Genomic DNA, 19,296 nt, shown 5'->3' with positions numbered 1-19,296 from the left:
CACTTGAACTAGGAATTCAAATCCTTGAGCTCACCCTTTTCTTTCCTTACTTTGTCCATCAACATTAGGAGCAACCAGCCAATCCATTTTATCCATTAGTTTAACAAAATATTAGAAAGTATCACATCCACAGTTACCCAGATCTTTGCTTCTTATAAGTAGGTGATTAAAAGTATCCAATGGAAATATCGTGTATTTCTATTGCCAGATTATGCCAAAGACTCTTAGTGTTCTCTTTACTACTGGAAATGGAATCATTAGCATCTTTAAATCTAATCAGGCCTTCCCTGGTGGCACAGTGGTTAAGAATCCGCCTGCCATTGCAAGGGACACGGGTTCGAGCCCTGGCCTGGGAAGATCCCACATGCCACGGAGCAACTAAGCCCGTGCGCCACAACTACTGAGCCTGAGCTCTAGAGCCCACAAGCCACAACTACTGAGCCCACGTGCCACAACTACTGAAGCCTGCATGCCTAGAGCCCGTGCTCCATAACAAGAGAAGCCACGACAATGAGAAGCCTGCACACCGCAACGAAGAGTAGCCCCCGCTCACCGCAACTAGAGAAAGCCCACTCGCAGCAACAAAGACCCAACACAGCCAAAAATAAATAAATTAATTAATTAATTAATTAAAAAAAAATCTAATCAGATTAGAGAATCAATTCCAGAAATCTCAGAACCAAGTCAGAAAACTCATCAAAATTCTGTTCCTCTAGAATCACTCTTGGTACCAAAACCTCTATTATTTTAGGTTCTTTAGAAAAACACAACCAATAGGATGTATGTATGTATATATTATATTATTCCTTATTTTAAGGATTGACTCACATAATTAGGGAGGCCAGTAAGCTCCAAAATCTGCGGGGTGAGTCAGCAAGCTGGACACGTAGGAGAGCCAATGATATAGTTGCAGTCCAAAGGCTGGTAAGCTTGAGAACCAGTAAGAGCCAATGTTTCCGTTCAAATCTGAAAGCAGGAGAAAAAGCAAATGCCCCAGTTTAACATCAGTCATGCAGGAAGAATTCTCTCTTACTTGGTAGAGGGTCTACCTTTTTATTCTAGCCAGGTCTTCAACTGATCAAATGAGGCCCACCCACACTAGGGAGAGCAATCTGCTTTACTCAGCCTACCCATTATGATTTTAATCTCATCCAAAAACACTTACACAGAAACACCTAAAATAATGTTTGACCTAATATCTGGGCACCCTGTGGCCCAATAAAGTCAATACATAAAACTAATCATCACACTGTCTGTATTCATAGTATATTGGGGATTTAGAGTTGGGAGGACTATCATCCATCACACTGAGTGATAATTCTAATGTTAATTTCATCAATGTTTGACTTCAATTTGTAAGTTTATTTTAGCTTTACATCATTAAAGTTTCTGTGTAGTTGTACCGTTACACATATTTAACTAACATTGTAATTAAAATCAGTTTTCTAAACTGGGGCAGTGAAAAAAAGTTTTTTTCATTTAAAATTGGCCCTAAGTTACATAAACAAGATTGAGAAACTATGTTACATAGAAAGACAGCCACTGTCTCAAGACAATCATTTAATAAAGTATAGATATTGTTTAAGGGAGAAATTTGGTATTGAATATGGGATTCATTTTGTCCTTAACTGAATCCTACTGTTGTAATGATTTTTGAGATCCTACCTAGCACCCACTGTGCTACTCTATTTATGCACTGCAGAATGAGTTGAGACTAGAATGGCAGCATCCCAGAGCTTGTCAGTTTGTGTCCCAGCTTTAGTATTCCACAAACAAGCTAATATCCCATGAGAATGTTATGAGAGACCTTTATCATGTGCATAATGTGTACCATGTGGTTGTAAGTGACAGTTTCATACAATAAATTTGGTTTAACTAATATTTAAATAACTTCTAGAAGCTTTATCTGCACAAGCTGCTGAAATTTTGCTTCACATATCCAAAAAAAATTTTAGAAAACAGAAGTGTACAAAATTTTTGAGTTGGTACATATACTATAGATTATATCCATCTTAAAGTCTTTCTTTAATACTTTCATTGTCACCATTCCTACTCATGATGCATTAATTGTTAGAGTTAGAAGTATACGTTCACATTTGGTCTAGTATGCAGAGGTAGGGAGATATTGTAAGACTCCTTGGAAGTGCTCAGAGAGCATCATTTCCCTCTGGTCCCCATTTACTCATGTTTTATTGTGCAATATCCTCCAACCCCACCTCCATGGACACATTCTCTCTGGATTTCCACTTGGAAATGATTTTTTCAATCCTCATTCTGTGTTGAAACTGACCATTCCTCAGAGTAACACCTATCATTTAGAGACCCAGTTTCCTTTTTTACATAAGAATATCCTTAAAATAATAGATTATTTGTGCACAAAAGTCCTGTACACTCCTAAAAGTCAGGAAGCAGAGTTCCATGGGAAACCTTCAGGGAAATAATTTACCTAAAATTCTTTAGGAATACTACCTTTTTATATAAAACACTAGAGACACAATCCATAAAAGAAATAATTGATAAACTAGACTTCACTAATGTTTAACACTTATGTTGCAGTTAGAAGGTAAGTTCTGAAGCTCTAATGCACAGCATTGTGATTTAAAGAATAAATTAAAATTTTTGCTCTGCAAAAGACAATATCAAGAGACTGAAAAGACAAGCCACAGACTGGGAGAACATATTTTCAAGGATACATCTGATAAAGAACTGCTATCCAAAATATACAAAGAACACTTAAAACTCAACAATAAGAAAACAACCTGATGAAAAATGGGCCAAAGATCTTAACAGACATCTCACCAAAGATATACAGATAGAAACTAAGCATATGAAAATATGCTCAACATCATGTATCATCAAGGAAATGCAAATTAAAACAACAATGAGATACCACCACACACCTATTAGAAAGGCCCAAATCTGGAACACTGACAACACCAAATACTGGTGAGGTGGTGAAACAATAGGAACTCTCATAGATTGCTGGTGGGAAGGCAGAATGGTATAGCTACTTTGGAAGACACTTTGGTGGCTTCTCCTTTTAATAAAATTAAACATACTCTTACCATAAAATCCAGTAATCACATTCCTTGGTATTTACCCAAATGAGTTGAAAATTTATCCCAACACATAAACCTGCACAGGAATGTTTGCAGCAGCTTTATTCATAATTGCCAGATCTTGGAAGCAACCAAGATGTCCATCAGTGGGTGAATCGATAAATGAACTGTGGTCCAGGCAGATAATGGATTATTCAGTGCTAAAAAGAAAAGAGCTATCAAGCCATGGAAAGACATGGAGGAACCATAAATGTATATTACTAAGAGAAAGAAACTAATCTAAAAATGCTACATTTTGTATGATACCATGCATGATATTCTAGACCAGGCAAAACTACGGAGGCAGTTAAAAAGACCCGTGGTTGCCAGCAGTGTGGGGAGTAGAGATGAACAGACAGTACAGAGGATTTTTAGGGCAGTGAAACTACTCTGTATGATATTATAATGATGGATATATGTCATATGCATTTGTCCAAACCTATAGAATGTATGATACCAAGAGGGAATTCTAAGGTTAACTATGGCTTTGGGTGACTATGATATGTCAGTGTAGTTTCATCCTTGGTGAAAGTTTTAAAATGCACCATTCTGGTGAATGATGTTGATAACGGGGAAGGCTATGTGTAGGCGTGGGGCATTTAGGCGAAATCTATGTACCTTCCTCTTAATTTTGTTGTAAAACTAAAATTGCTCTAAAACTTAAAGTCTTAAAAAATCTCTGGGAACAAGGTGAACATTTGTCTTTACAGGAAAATGCAGGGGTCAGGTGTGTTGTAGTGAAGGTTTGTTTTTTGTGTGTGGCTAATACTCATTGATGCCACGGTTTCATATAAATTTATCTGTTCAAAAACATTTATCAAGTGCCAACTATGTAGGGACTCATCCTACACATAAACTAAAGAATCATCTTAGCTAAACTTTGAAATTTAAGTACTTATCTATATAATAAGCACATATATGTATATAAGCAGTTGAATTATCTTTATAATAACAATTCTTTGATAATAGAGATGATTCTAACTTATTGGGTTCCTATTTACATTGTATAACATCAGACTAGTTTTTTCTTTTTTAATAGTGCAGGTTATTTGATCTAAGGTGATGAGTCCCCTTGCCAGGTCCTGACTGGGAGTCAGGAGACTGGCATCCTATTTCGGGCTCTATCAGCTATTCTCCAAGGAAACTTTGCTGTTCAACTCACTTTGCTTGCCTCAGCCTCTAACGTTCAAATAACCATATTTTTTGTCTATGTAAAAAAAGTTACAAAGTGTTTTTCATATTTATGATTTCATTTAATTTTTACACCTATCTGGGAGAAGGCATTATTATCATGTAAATGTTACAGATGAAGAAACTGAATCTCAATGACTATATGAATTTTCTAAGGTTTCTGGGGCTTGACCCTAGCTCCTTTCTACTATACTCCACTGCTTTCTATCATGAATTCTAAAAGTCTGGGTAGCTCCCATTTAAATAAATTAAAAAGAGTTAAGTGCTTATTAATGTATCAAATATTTATGGTAAGTCATATATTCAAAAATCGTTTCTACCAAATGTAGAATACTGTGAATAGCTACTTATAAGCCCAAGAAATAGAAAACATAAATATAATCATGACTTCGATGAGCTTAAAATTAAGTGAATGAGATCAACATACAAACCTAAATATAAGTGATATAGATATATATGTTTAAACAGTCTTAAGCTGAGTAATGATGACAAGAAAGCATACACACACCTAGGGTAAAAACACAGCAGTATTTATAACTGGACAACAGATAGAGACAAGGACAGAAAGAATTGACATGATTGTTGTCAGAAACGTTTATGCCAGAAAACTTACAGTGGTTGGAAAACTGTGCCACTTATTAGAATATATCACATGGAATTAGACACTGGGACAACAATGAATTGTGGGTTTGAGAGAGAATGAGTATGGATGTTATTTATTCTAGGAGATATAATGCAAGAAAGGATGCATTTCCATACAGGGTCAGGGAAGGTGATCCTGTAATTTTCAACATCCGCATAATTCCCCTGCTTTCAGTATGAGAGTCTTCCCTCCTCACACACGCCTTGTTATTTTCATAATGTCTTGTCAACCCAAAGTAGAGCAAATAACATACTTTAAAATGTTACATAGTCCCATCTAAATACAAACATCCGATTGAGAATACCACGAGGGTGAGCAGACAGCCATCCTCCACAACCTAAGTACTTGTCCTCACGTGTGCTGTGTTTCGTGGATATTTTCATGAATAACATTGATATTCTTCTCAGGGATGATGGCAATGGCTAGTTCCCTATATTTTGTTTAGCTATCCCTTGGGCCAATGGAATTTCTTCTTAAAAAATAACATACAAAATATTTAGGGCTTGAAATACTAAGTTAAACATATTGATTTATAATATACATGGTGAATCGGATATGCAAGCCAAGATAATTCATTTCCATTTAATAAATGTAATAAGCTTCACAATCTCTCTTGCACAACATTCTTAGACATTTTGACAATTTTTTTAGGCTCTAAGGATTAGCTACTTAATATTCTTCACTTACTGAAGTAAAACAGGCAAATTTTGTCTGAAGTTAATTTTCACATTTCATTGGGAGAAAAACTGTCTCCTCATCAGTGTTCACATTTTACTTGCTGCAGCTAATCTTTAGCAACTACTAGTAAGTGAAATGTCATCTATTTAATCAATGCCCAACCCAGTATCTTAAAGATATGTATTATGGGTCCAACAAAAAGTCCAAATAAAAGAAAATATTTAAAGGGCCCAAATTATGGCAAGTCTCAATTTTCCATTTATCCCCATAGCTCTATAGCCAGCTAGGCCTTCTTCTGGCATATTTACCAATCTTTACAATATTATACAGCAAATGCACCCTGGATTAGGCAATGCAGAGGTAAAATAACCTGCCTTCCAGTCTTCCAGTGTGCATTCAATCATTCTTCCATAAGGCAGTTTTGCACTATTTACTATCAGTGGGGAGGGAACAGTCATGTTTTACTGTTAAGTTTCCTGGCCAAAATGCAACACAGCTCAGTACTTTTAATGAAAATAATCACCCTATCAGGGATGGTCATCAAAAATAGTTAGCAGCAGGAACACTGATCAACCAGAACAACCTGAACTACACCAGTGTGAATGGGCTGAAGAGACTTAGACTTATCCAGAGAGTCAAGATGGAGCTTCAGTGGCCAGACGCTGGAAATGCTCAGCAAGTTGCCTTCAAGATGACAGATTGATCAAACACATTTAATTTTATTCCCTCCTGCCACCCCACTAAAATACATTATAAGAATTTTTTTTTTAACAAAAATCTAAATTTACTGAGAGCAGAGGAAACTGAAGAAGTTTGATAACAACATTTGGAAGCCAGAAAGCAAACGGATGAGTGGTGCCTAATGTAGGACACCCAGGGAAGCCAACTCCCAAACACCATTGAAGAAAGCAGAGAACCAACCCAATTTGCTCAATGGAATCCTCAAAAGAGACAGGAATAGGCATCATCTGTCACTTCTGGTAAGAAGGGGTTGACAGAAGAGGGTCTACAAAAGGACTAGTCAATAGCTGTACCATTCCATGATTTCTTCCTCCACTCCTGACCAATAGGTGTATGTCTCTCCCATAAGTCAGTATCCTACAGGAAGTATAATCCAGAAAGTGTCTCTGGACTGGGGAATGCCAAGCACATTTGAAAGCAGGAGTATTATTCTCAAAAATAATACTTGGCAAATCTACCTACGTATCTACCTATTTACCTTTAATGAATGTTGAAACCTATACCTTCCCTCAACCCTGCTCCCACTTGGCTCCCAGAGTTCTTGCAGGCAGGGAATTACTCTTAGGCAGGATACTGTAAGGTCTCTGCTGAGAAGACCTAGCTTAAGAAGAAACAAATAAAGACAGTTAAAGGGCACCTGATAGACATGACTTCTGGTCTGCAATATTTCTGTGCCTTGTCCGCTTTGTGCACATAGTAGGACTACACATCCCTGTCCTTTGAGGTTAGAGACAGTCATGTAATTAGCTTTGTCCAATAAACCTAGTGAGCAGAAGTGTCATGTACCCCATCCAGATGGAGGCTTATAATTGCCAGTTTGTTTCTCCACCCATTTCCCCACGTTGTGGTGATCATGGAAGGATGTGTCAATATGGATGTGAGGTACTAAGTTACAACGCAGAGTTACCTCAATAGGCAGTAGACATTGCTACCAATACTTTGGAGGCATTTGTTTCTTCAGCCTGACTTACCCTATCCTACTGACAGGTAGTTTCACCAACAGACATGTAAACAAGACCACATTTGTCTACTAATTACAGAACCCCATTCACACACTCAGAGTTCTAACTAAATTTTCACTTCCTACTCTTAAATATTAGCACATAACCATGGATCAGGGATTACCACTTATCTAAGTGAGTAACATGAAAAGTCATATCCACAAGCAGAAAACAAGTAATTTGTATTAAAGACTGCAGAGAGAAGAGAACTTTGAAAAAATACTGTAATTATTGTCTTAATAAGGTCTGAGAAGACAAACAAAAACAAAAGGGATATTTAGAGGAAAAAATATCAAGTTTAGTAAATCTAAAATCTGAATACAAGAATGAAAACCTCAAAAAAAGACTTAAGTTTAAGAAATCTCCTAGAAACTAGAGTAAAATTATGGAAACTGGAAGAGGAAAGCAGAGGACACCTTCCAGAAATCCAACATTTAAATAATGGGACACCTAGACACAACAGAGAAAATGGTAGACAGGAAATCATCAATAAAGAATTCAAGAACATTTCCCCAGATGGACATGAGTTTCTAGGTAGAAAGGGTCACTAAGTGCCCAAAACAACGGATCCAATAGACCCACACCAAGGGACATCATGATGGAATTTCAGAATATAGTGAAAGAGACACAATATAAACTTAAATCTTCTCATCTGTGAACTTGATACATCTGTTTATTTAGGTCTTGTTTTATGTCCTTAGATAAGGTTTGCTGTAGGGATCATGGTTCTCCTTCAGTTTTGACATTTAATTTATTGTGTTACTGTCAAAGAATTCATATTCTTTGTTTAAAATTCCTTGTTAGTTGTTGATATTTGCTTTGTACCCTGTTATGTGATCACTTTTATTAATGTCTTAGGTGTGTTTTAAAAGAATATTTACACACTACATCCACTAGTCATTAACTGCATGATGCTATCTAATCTGGCTAGCTAGCTGTATTTATTTGTTTATTGGACCAAGTTTGTGAAAGTTTGTATTTGGATCTAGTGTAATAAATAATACTCCTTTATTCTTCATCCGAGGTTAGAACCAATTAAAATATAAGCACACATATCAGACAGATAAAAACATTTTATTGTTAAAAGCTGGACTAGAGAATGTCCTGACATATGACACCTATTATTTCAACCAAGAATTACTGTCAAGTCAGAAGCATAGCTAGAAAATTACAGGTCCTCCCTGCAGCAAAAGGTGACTTCAATTTATGCCGTGGTGAAGAGCAGGAAGAATGCATCCTTACTGTGAGCAAGCAAATCCAAAAGAGGATGAGAAATCAAAAAGCTCAGCATTCTGGCTCTTCTTCCCAACTTAGGAATCAGGGCAATCTGTTCTCTTTGCATGTAAAGGAATGGGGATGTAGGGCAAAGGGATACTAGGATTGTTACAAGAACCAAGGCTAGAAGGCAATGGAGTTCTCCTTTTCTTGCCCCAAAGATTCTGATGACTAAGTCATCCATATCTTCACTAATTTTCATCTGCCTGAGCTATTAATTAACAAGATAGTAGGGTTAAAATCCCCCACTGAATGTGTATGTGTCCATTTTGCTTTATTATTTTACCCAATTATTTTCCTTTATTAATAGCGATTTATTTTGAGAATATGCTAAGGTAAGTTAGGCTCAGAATTGTTATATCTTTATGTTGAATTATTTCTTTTGTTATTATGTAAAGACCTTCTTTATCCTTTTTAATGCTCAAAACCTATTTTATCTTTTATTAATATAATGACATCACCTTTCTTTGGTTATTATTTGCTTGAAGTGTGTTTTTGCAAACATTTACTCTCACCCTTTATGTATCATTTTGTTATGCTGCTCAATTTCTTTTGAAATCCAAACTGAGTGTCTCTTTTCTAATTTTATTCAGTTCATTTCATTTAGAGATTACTAAATTATTTGCATATTGTTCTAACATCTGATTTTGTGCTTTCTATTTGCCAGGCATATTTGTTTGTGTGTTTATTCTTTTCTGACTTCCATTAAATTTTATTAATCCCCTTTGCCTTAATGGATTAGGAACATATATATTCCATATGAATTTTTTAAGTTCTTAGGCTTGAATTTTTAACATTCATTAAAATACATAGTGGTCTTGACAAAACCTTAAGTTGATATTTCTCATTTCTTCTCAAACATACAAATACTTTAGAATGTTTTAACAATTGCTTCCAAGTATTTTAATTATATCTCATAAAATTATATGTAAATTAACCATTTTGTTGTTGTTTTCTTAACCAACACACTTATATACAGTAACCAAGATGTTTGTCAATTATTTTGAACACTATTATAACGTTCATCCCACTCCTTTGTGCTTGTTTTCTTGTATTTTTACATATATTCTTTAACAATGATTTTAGAATTGTTTGGAGAGTATTAAAAACACTTTTTGTTAAAATACCTTTACTTTTACCTTTATTTCTTCCATATAGTTTAACTCTTTATAGAATTATACATTCTTTCATAATTAGAAAATTTTTAAAATTTTAACTTCTATTATTGCTCTTGAAAATTAATACAATACAGGTATTTTGTTCTGTTCAAAGGAACCTGTCCTTTCTCCGAGTGCTTTAAAATCTTTTTATTTTTGATACCATTGACTATTACTACTATGTGTCTAGGTATAGATATTTTATTATCTTAATTTTTAGTAGTGTTTAACCCCATATTATTACTAACTGAGGAACTACAAATATTTCATGATTAACTAGGAATATTTGATAAGTCTTACACTCTATAAAAATAATTTTCAGAAGCATTAATTATAATAGTTCCAATACCTGTAAATTCTTATAACTAAGGTCTGTAGTATATAAATGAGGACTAGTATATTTAATAGACTTACTTTTATTATTTGGTTTTTATTACCAATTGCACAAAGAATGGCATTTCAAACTTTCTATTGAAAAATTATTTCTAGAAGAAATTTCACAATAATCGTTTAAAAAAAAACCCATAATAGTAATATTATAAAATAGCTTAAAATAATTTGACTTTTTTCATATGAGGTGTATGTTTCCTTTCCAAAGTCTTCAAAAATCAATAAAACAAACTGAGGAAAAAGTTCTGGATGATCACTATGGAATACAAAATAACATCGGGGAAGAGGACCTTCAAGATGGCAGAGGAGTAAGAAGTGGAGATCACCCTCCTCCTCACAAATACATCAAAAATATGTCTACATGTGGAACAACTCCTACAGAACACCTACTGAACACTGGCAGAAGACCTCAGAATTCCCAAAAGGCAAGAAACTCCCCACATACCTGGCCGTGTGGCTGATAGGGTCTTGGTGCTCTGGCCGGGTGTCAGGCCTGAGCCTCTGAGGTGGGAAAGCCGAGTTCAGGACACTGGTCCACCAGAGACCTCCCGGCCCCACGTAATATCAGTCGGCGAGAGCTCTCCCACAGATCTCCAACTCAAGGCTAAGATCCAGCTCAACTCAACAACTAGCAAGCTCCAGTACTGGACACCCCATGCCAAACAACTAGCAAGACAGGAAAACAACCCCACCTATTAGCAGAGAGGCTGCCTAAAATCATAAGAAGTTCACAGACACCCCAAAACACACAACCAGACGTAGTCTTGCCCACCAGGAACACAAGATCCAGCCTCATCCACAAGAACACAGGCACTAGTCCCTGCCACCAGGAAACCTACACAACCCACTGAACCAACCATACCCACTGTGGGCAGACACCAGAAACAATGAACCCGCAGAAACTACGAACCCGCAGCCTGTGAAAAGTAGACCCCAAACACAGTAAGTTAAGAAAAATGAGAAGACAGAGAAATACACAGCAGATGAAGGAACAAGGTAAAAACCCACCAGAACAAACAAATGAAGAGGAAATAGGCAGTCTACCTGAAAAAGAATTCAGAGTAATGATAGTAAAGATGATCCAAAATCTTGGAAATAGAATGGAGAAAATACAAGAAACGTTTAACAAGGACGTAGAAGAACTAAAGAGCAAACAGACAGTGATGAACAACACAATAAATGAAATTAAAAATTCTCTAAAAGGGCCCGTAGCAGAATAACTGAGGTAGAAGAACGTATAAGTGACCTGGAAGATAAAATAGTGGAAATAACTACTGCAGAGCAGAATAAAGAAAAAAGAATGAAAAGAATTTAAGATAGTCTCAGAGACCCCTGGGACAACGTTAAACACACCAACATTTGAATTATAGCGGTTCCAGAAGAAGAAGAGAAAAAGAAAGGGACTGAGAAAATATTTGAAGAGATTATAGTTGAAAACTTCCCTAATATGGGAAAGGAAAGAGTCAGTCAAGTCCAGGAAGCACAGAGAGTCGCATACAGGATAAATCCAAGGAGAAACACACTGACACATATTAATCAAACTATCAAAAATTAAATACAAAGAAAAAATATTAAAAGCAGCAAGGGAAAAGCAACAAATAACATACAAGGGAATCCCCATAAGGTTAACATCTGATCTTTCAGCAGAAACTCTGCAAGCCAGAAGGGAGTAGCAGGAAATATTTAAAGTAATGAAAGGGAAAACCTGCAACCAACATTACTCTACCCAGCAAGGATCTCATTCAGATTTGACAGAGGAATTAAAAACTTTACAGGCAAGCAAAAGCTAAGAGAATTCAGCACCACCAAACCAGCTTTACAAAAAATGCTAACGGAACCTCTCTAGGAAGGAAACATAAGAGAAGTAAAGACCTACAATAACAAACCCAAAACAATTAAGAAAATGGTAAGAGGAACATACATATGGATAACTAACTTAAATGTAAATGGATTAAATACTCCAACCAAAAGACACAGGCTCACTGAATGGATACGAAAACAAGACCCATATATATGCTGTCTACAGGAGACCCACTTCAGACCTAGGGACATATACAGACTGAAAGTGAGGGGATGGAAAAAGATATTCCATGCAAATGGAAATCAGAAGAAAGCTGGAGTAGCAATTCTCATATCAAACAAAATAGACTTTAAAATAAAGACTATTACAAGAGACAAAGAAGGACACTACATAATGATCAAGGGATCAATCCAAGAAGAAGAGATAACAATTGTAAATATTTATGCACCCAACATACAAGTACCTCAATACATGAGGCAAATGCTAACAGCCATAAAAGGGGAAATCGACAGTAACACAATCATACTAGGGGACTTTAACACCCCAATTCACCAATGGACAGATCATCCAAAATGAAAATAAATAAGGAAACACAAGCTTTAAATGACACATTAAAGAAGATGGACCTAAATAATATTTATAGGACATTCCATCCAAAAACAACAGTGCTCATGGAACAATCTCCAGGATAGACCATATCTTGGGTCACAAATCAAGCCTTGGTAAATTTAAGAAAATTGAAATCATAACAAATATCTTTTCTGACCACAACGTTATGAGGCTTGATATCAATTACAGGAAAAAAAACTGTAAAAAATACAAACACATGGAGGCTAAACAATACGCTACTAAATAACCAAGAGATCACTGAAGAAATCAAAGAGGAAATCAAAAAATACCTGGAAACAAATGACAATGAAAACACGACAACCCGAAACCAAAAGCAGCAAAACAGTTCTAAGAGGGAAGTTCATAGCAATACAATCCTACCTCAAGAAACAAGAAAAATCTCAAATAAACAACCTATCCTTACACCTAAAGCAATTAGAGAAAGAAGAACAAAAAAACCCCAAAATTAGCAGAAGGAAAGAAATCATAAAGATCAGATCAGAAAAAAATGAAAAAGAAATTAAGGAAACAACAGCAAAGATCAATAAAACTAAAAGCTCATTCTCTGAGAAGATAAAAAATAATTGATAAACCATTAGCCAGACTCATCAAGAAAAAAAGAGAGAAAACTCAAATCAACAGAATTAGAAATAAAAAAGGAGAAGTAGCAACTGACACTGCAGAAATACAAAGGATCATGAGAGATTACTACAAGCAACTATATGCCAATACAATGGACAACCTGGAGGAAATGGATAAATTCTTAGAAAAGCACAACCTTCCGAGACTGAACCAGGAAGAAATAGAAAATATAAACAGACCAATCACAAGCACTGAAATTGAAACTGTGACTAAAAATCGTCAAACAAACAAAAGCCCAGGCCCAGATGCTTCACAGGCAAATTCTATCAAACATTTAGAGAAGAGCTAACACCTATCCTTCTCAAACTCTTCCAAAATATAGCAGAGGGAGGAACACTCCCAAACTCATTCTACGAGGCCACCATCACCCTGATATCAAACACAGACAAAGATGTCACAAAAAGAGAAAACTACAGACCAATATCACTGAAGAACATAGATGAAAAAATCCTCAACAAAATACTAGCAAAGAGAATCCAGCAGCACATTAAAAGGATCACACACCATGATCAAGTGGGGTTTATCCCAGGAATGCAAGGATTCTTCAGTATACGCAAATCAATCAATGTGATACACCATATTAACAAATTGGAGGATAAAAACCGTATGATCATCTCAATAGATGCAGGAAAAGCTTTTGACAAAATTCAACACCCATTTATGATAAAAGCTCTCCAGAAAGTAGGCACAGAGGGAACTTACTTCAACATAATAAAGACTATATATGACAAACCCACAGCCAGCATCATTCTCACTGGTGAAAAACTGAAACCACTTCCACTAAGATCAGGAACAAGACAAGGTTGCCCACTCTCACCACTATTATTCAACATAGTTTTGGAAGTTTTAGCCACAGCAATCAGAGAAGAAATAAAAGGAATCCAAATCAGAAAAGAAGTAAAACTGTCACTGTTTGCAGATGACATGATACTATACATAGAGAATCTTAAGACACTACCAGAAAACTACTAAAGCTAATCAATGAATTTGGTAAAGTAACAGAATAAAAAATTAATGCACAGAAATCTCTTGCATTCCTATACACTGATGATGAAATATCTGAAAGAGAAATTAAGGAAACACTCCCATTTACCATTGCAGCAGAAAGAATAAAATACCTAGGAATAAACGTACCTAAGGAGACAAAAGACCTGTATGCAGAAAACTATAAGACACTGATGAAAGAAATTAAAGATGATACAAACAGATGGAGAGATATACCATGTTCTTGGATTGGAAGAATCGATACTGGGAAAATGACTCTACTACCCAAAGCAATCTACAGATTCAATACAATCCCTATCAAATTACCAATGGCACTTTTCACAGAACTAGAACAAAAAATTTTCACAATTTGTACGGAAACACAAAAGACCCCAAATAGCCAAAGCCATCTTGAGAAAGAAAAATGGATCTGGAGGAATCAGGTTCCCAGACTTCAGACTATACTACAAAGCTACAGTAATCAAGACAGTATGGTACTGGCAAAAATACAGAAATATAGATCAATGGAACAGGATAGAAAGCCCAGAGATAAACCCACACACATATGGTCAACTTACCTTTGATAAAGGAGGCAAGAATATACAATGGAGAAAAGACAGCCTCTTCAATAAGTGGTGCTGGGAAAATTGGACAGCTACATGTACAAGAATGAAATTAGAACACTCCCTAACACCATACACAAAAATAAACTCAAAATGGATTAAAGACCTCATGTAAGGCCAGACACTATAAAACTCTTAGAGGAAAACATAGGAAGAACACTCCATGACATAAATCACAGCAAGATCCTTTTTGACCCAGCTCCTAGAGAAATGGAAATATAAACAAAAATAAACAAATGGGACCTAATGAAACTTAAAAGCTTTTGCACAGCAAAGGAAACCATAAACAAGATGAAAAGACAACCCTCAGAATGGGAGAAAATATTTGCAAGTGAAGCACCTGGTAAAGGATTAATCTCCAAAACATACAAGCAGCTCATGTAGCTCAATATCAAAAAAACAAACAACTCAATCCAAAAATGGGCAGAAGACCTAAATAGACATTTCTCCAAAGAAGATATACAGATTGCCAACAAACACATGAAAGGATGCTCAACATCACTGATCATCAGAGAAATGCAAATCAAAACTACAATGAGGTATCACCTCACACTGGTCAGAATGGCCATCATCAAAAAATCTACAAACAATCAATTCTGGAGAGGGTGTGGAGAAAAGGGAATCCTCTTGCACTGTTGGTAGGAATGTCAATTGATACAGCCACTATGGAGAACAGTATGGAGGTTCCTTAAAATCTAAAAATAGAACTACCATATGACCCAGCAATCCCACTACTGGGCATATACTTTGAGAAAACCATAATTCAAAAAGAGTCATGTACCACAATGTTCATTGCAGCACTATTTACAATAGCCAGGACATGGAAGCAACCTAAGTGTCCATCGACAGATGAATGGATAAAGAAGATGTGACACATATGTACAATGGAATATTACTCAGCCATAAAAAGAAATGAAATTGAGTTTTTTGTAGTGAGGTGGATGGACCTAGAGTCTGTCATACAGAATGAAGTAAGTCAGAAAGAGAAAAGCCAATACCGTATATATATGGAATCTAAAAAAAAAAAAAATGTATCTGAAGAACCTAGGGGCAGGACAGGAATAAAGACGCAGATGTCGAAAATGGACTTGAGGACACGGGGATGGGGAAGGATAAGCTGGGATGAAGTGAGAGAGTGACACTGACCTATGTACACTACCAAATGTAAAATAGATAGCTAGTGGGAAGCAGCCGCATAGCACAGGGAGATCAGCTCGGTGCTTTGTGACCACCTAGAGGGGTGGGATAGGGAGGTTCGGAGGGAGACGCAAGAGAGAGGGGATATGGGGATATATGTATACGTATAACTGATTCACTTTTTTATACAGCAGAAACCAACAATGTAAAGCAATTATACTCCAATAAAGATGTTAAAAAAAAAAATAGCATCAGGAACTGAAAAAAGATCCAAACAATATTTTCTGTGCCACCAACTCTATCCTGAAAAATAAAATCTATTTATCATTAATTATTGGAGAATAACCAATAATTCATTTGATGCAGTAACAAATAAATAACAATCTCCAACACTACCCAGAGCTGAAATATCTCAATACATCATACTATTTTAAAGTAAACTTTGGTTTATAGTCAGAATCTCCCATTAATGTTTTAATCCATTGTTTAATTTATTAGCAATTAGAATTACTTCATTATTCTTACACAATTGTCAAAAAGGAAGACTACTCATGGCTATAAAGGGTCGACCAATGGGACTGTAAATAAATCTCAGACATTTGCCCATAGAGAATGGAAGAGGTTGTCATGAGAATAGCCCCATTTACTAGTCAGACTGTCTGAAAGTCAAATATATAATCACAGAGATCACCTTCAGTTAGGGTGTTCATGATTACCACGGACCTTTTCTCTTCAAAAATACAGTTACTCTGCTTTTGTAATTGGATTACATGGAAGCCCCCAAGGAAAACTGGAAAATTACTCAGCATTTTTCAGGATGTATCCTAGATTCAAGTGACTCAGTACCCTGGGTGGAACTATCAATCATATTTCCTGGGAGATAAGAATGGAGTAATCACTAAGTATTGGTAAATTGTTATATAAGCCATATCAGATTTATTAGACTCCTAAATGTCCTGCCAATATGACTGATTTTGGTATAAATGACCATCCAAGTCCAGCAAGTAATGACCAAGGGTAATAGTTTTTATTTAACATAACAAGATCCATAGCAACTTTATTTAACACGTATTTGCTAAGTTAATATTCTCATACTGAATCTTTTCCATTATATTCACCACTTTTCTTCTTAGGTGAAAATTCTAAGTTCACATCTAATTCTAATATTTTATTCTACACTTGGTGTTGCTGTAATATAATTCTATGCCTTTATATTAAAAGAGACTGAATTTGAGAAACTAAATAGACATTTTCCCAAAGACATACAAATGGTGAACAGGTACATGAAAAGATGCTCAACAGCACAAACTATCAGGAAAGTACAAATCAAAACCGCAATGAGACTTCCCTGGTGGTCCAGTAGTTAAGACTCTGTGCTTCCACTGCAAAGGGCACGGGTTCAATCCCTGGTCAGGGAACTAAGGTCCCACATGCCGCTCTGTGCAGCCAGAAAAAACAAAAAACCAAAACAAACAAACAGAAACAATGAGATATCACCTCACACCTGTTAGAATGGTTATTATCAAAAAAGACGAATGATAAGTGTTGACAAGGATGTGGAGAAAGGGGAACCCTTTTGCACTCTTTGTGGGAATGTAAATTGGTACAGCCACTATGGAAAACAGTATGAAGTTTCCCTAAAAAATTAAAATATGGAATTACCATATGATCTAGGAATTCCACATCTGGGTATATACCCAGAAGAAATGAAGACAGGATCTTGAAGAGATATCTGCACTCCCATGTTCATTGCAGCATTAATCACAATAGCCAAGATATGGAAACAGCCTAACAGTTGTCAATGAGTGAATGAATAAAGAAGATGTATTGTATATAAAAACAATAGAATATTATTCAGCCATGAGAAAAAAGAAAACCCAGCCATTTGCTACAACTTAGATGAAGTTTGGGGGCATTATGCCAAGTGAAATAAGTCAGACAGAGAAAGACAAATACCGTATAATATCACGTATAGGTATAAATTTTAAAAAGCCAAACTCAGAGAAACAGAGTAGATTTGTGACTGCCAAGGACTGGGATGTAGGGGGAAATGAGATGTTGTTCAAAGGGTACGAACTTCCAGTTATAAGGTAAAAAAGTTCTGGATAGCTAATGTAGAGCATGGTGATTACAGTGATTAATACTGAATTATATACTTGAAAGTGCTAAGTGAGTAGATCTCAAATCTTCTCACCACGAAAAGGAAATGATAATTATGTGACATGATGGAGACATTAGCTAACACTATGGTGGTAATCATTTTGCAATATGTAAGTACATCAAGTCTACATATTATACACAAACTTAAATAATGTTATATATCTATTATATCTCAATAAAACTGGGGCGGGGATCAAACTGAATTGGAGAAATGTATTTTTATAGTTTTGTAATTCTCTGTCCTGGATTAAATTCATCAATTTATTCATTCATCTAGTTATTACTAAATGTTTACTAGGTGAATACGGAAATTAATGACAGATTCCGTACTCTCAAAGAAAGGCAGCTGTAGACTAACAGAGTTCAAAGATTCTTAAAGACCATGAAAGTATGTGTATAAAATTATATTAAAACATTTTTCTGTACCAATATCTACTTTTTGAATCTTTTAAAATAAGTGAATAGACTTTTCTTAACCTAGTTCTCTACTAATGGACACTTAATGGCACTAACAATGCACAGATTAACATTTTGTGAATAAATATGTGCATATTTTAAAAATTATTCCCATGGAATTTCTCCATTAAAGTGGAATTCTGGGGTCTAGGTAAGTGTACATTTTAAACACTTTTGGTATATTTTGGCAATCTTCCTTGATAAAGGGTTATATCCTTGCCAAACTGGCTGTCATCGCCTCTCTGTCCTGCCTTTGTCAACCGGACGGTATATAATTGACACCTCATCTTGTATAAGATTGTATCACTTCATAGCACCAACCATCAGGCATGTGCCTGAGTTTTAATATTACATTTGTTTTTGTAATAGCATGGCTATCTGTCTTCCCCCGCCAGACTGTAAGCCACCAAAGGCAGAAATATGAATTTATTGTCATCTTTGTGTGTCGCTATTATGTGTGGAAAAGGTTATTTTAAATTACTTCATTTTTGTTTATTAATGTGAGAAATCTCCAAACCAATTTTTCTTTTATGGGTCTTTGGTTGAGCTTTGGTATAATTTACACACTTAGCTAATTAAATTCCTTTCCTCAAGGGATCTTTTTTCTTTTCATATAATTCTTATCTCAAGGGACCATCATCCTTAGAACTATCAAATCACTACCTCTGATGTTAAAATGGCATCTGACTGAAGATGGGATACCCCTCCTG

This window comes from Eubalaena glacialis, chromosome 16, assembly GCF_028564815.1.
Source record: "Eubalaena glacialis isolate mEubGla1 chromosome 16, mEubGla1.1.hap2.+ XY, whole genome shotgun sequence".
NCBI classification, from domain to species: Eukaryota; Metazoa; Chordata; class Mammalia; order Artiodactyla; family Balaenidae; genus Eubalaena; species Eubalaena glacialis.
This window is presented reverse-complemented; position numbering follows the sequence as displayed.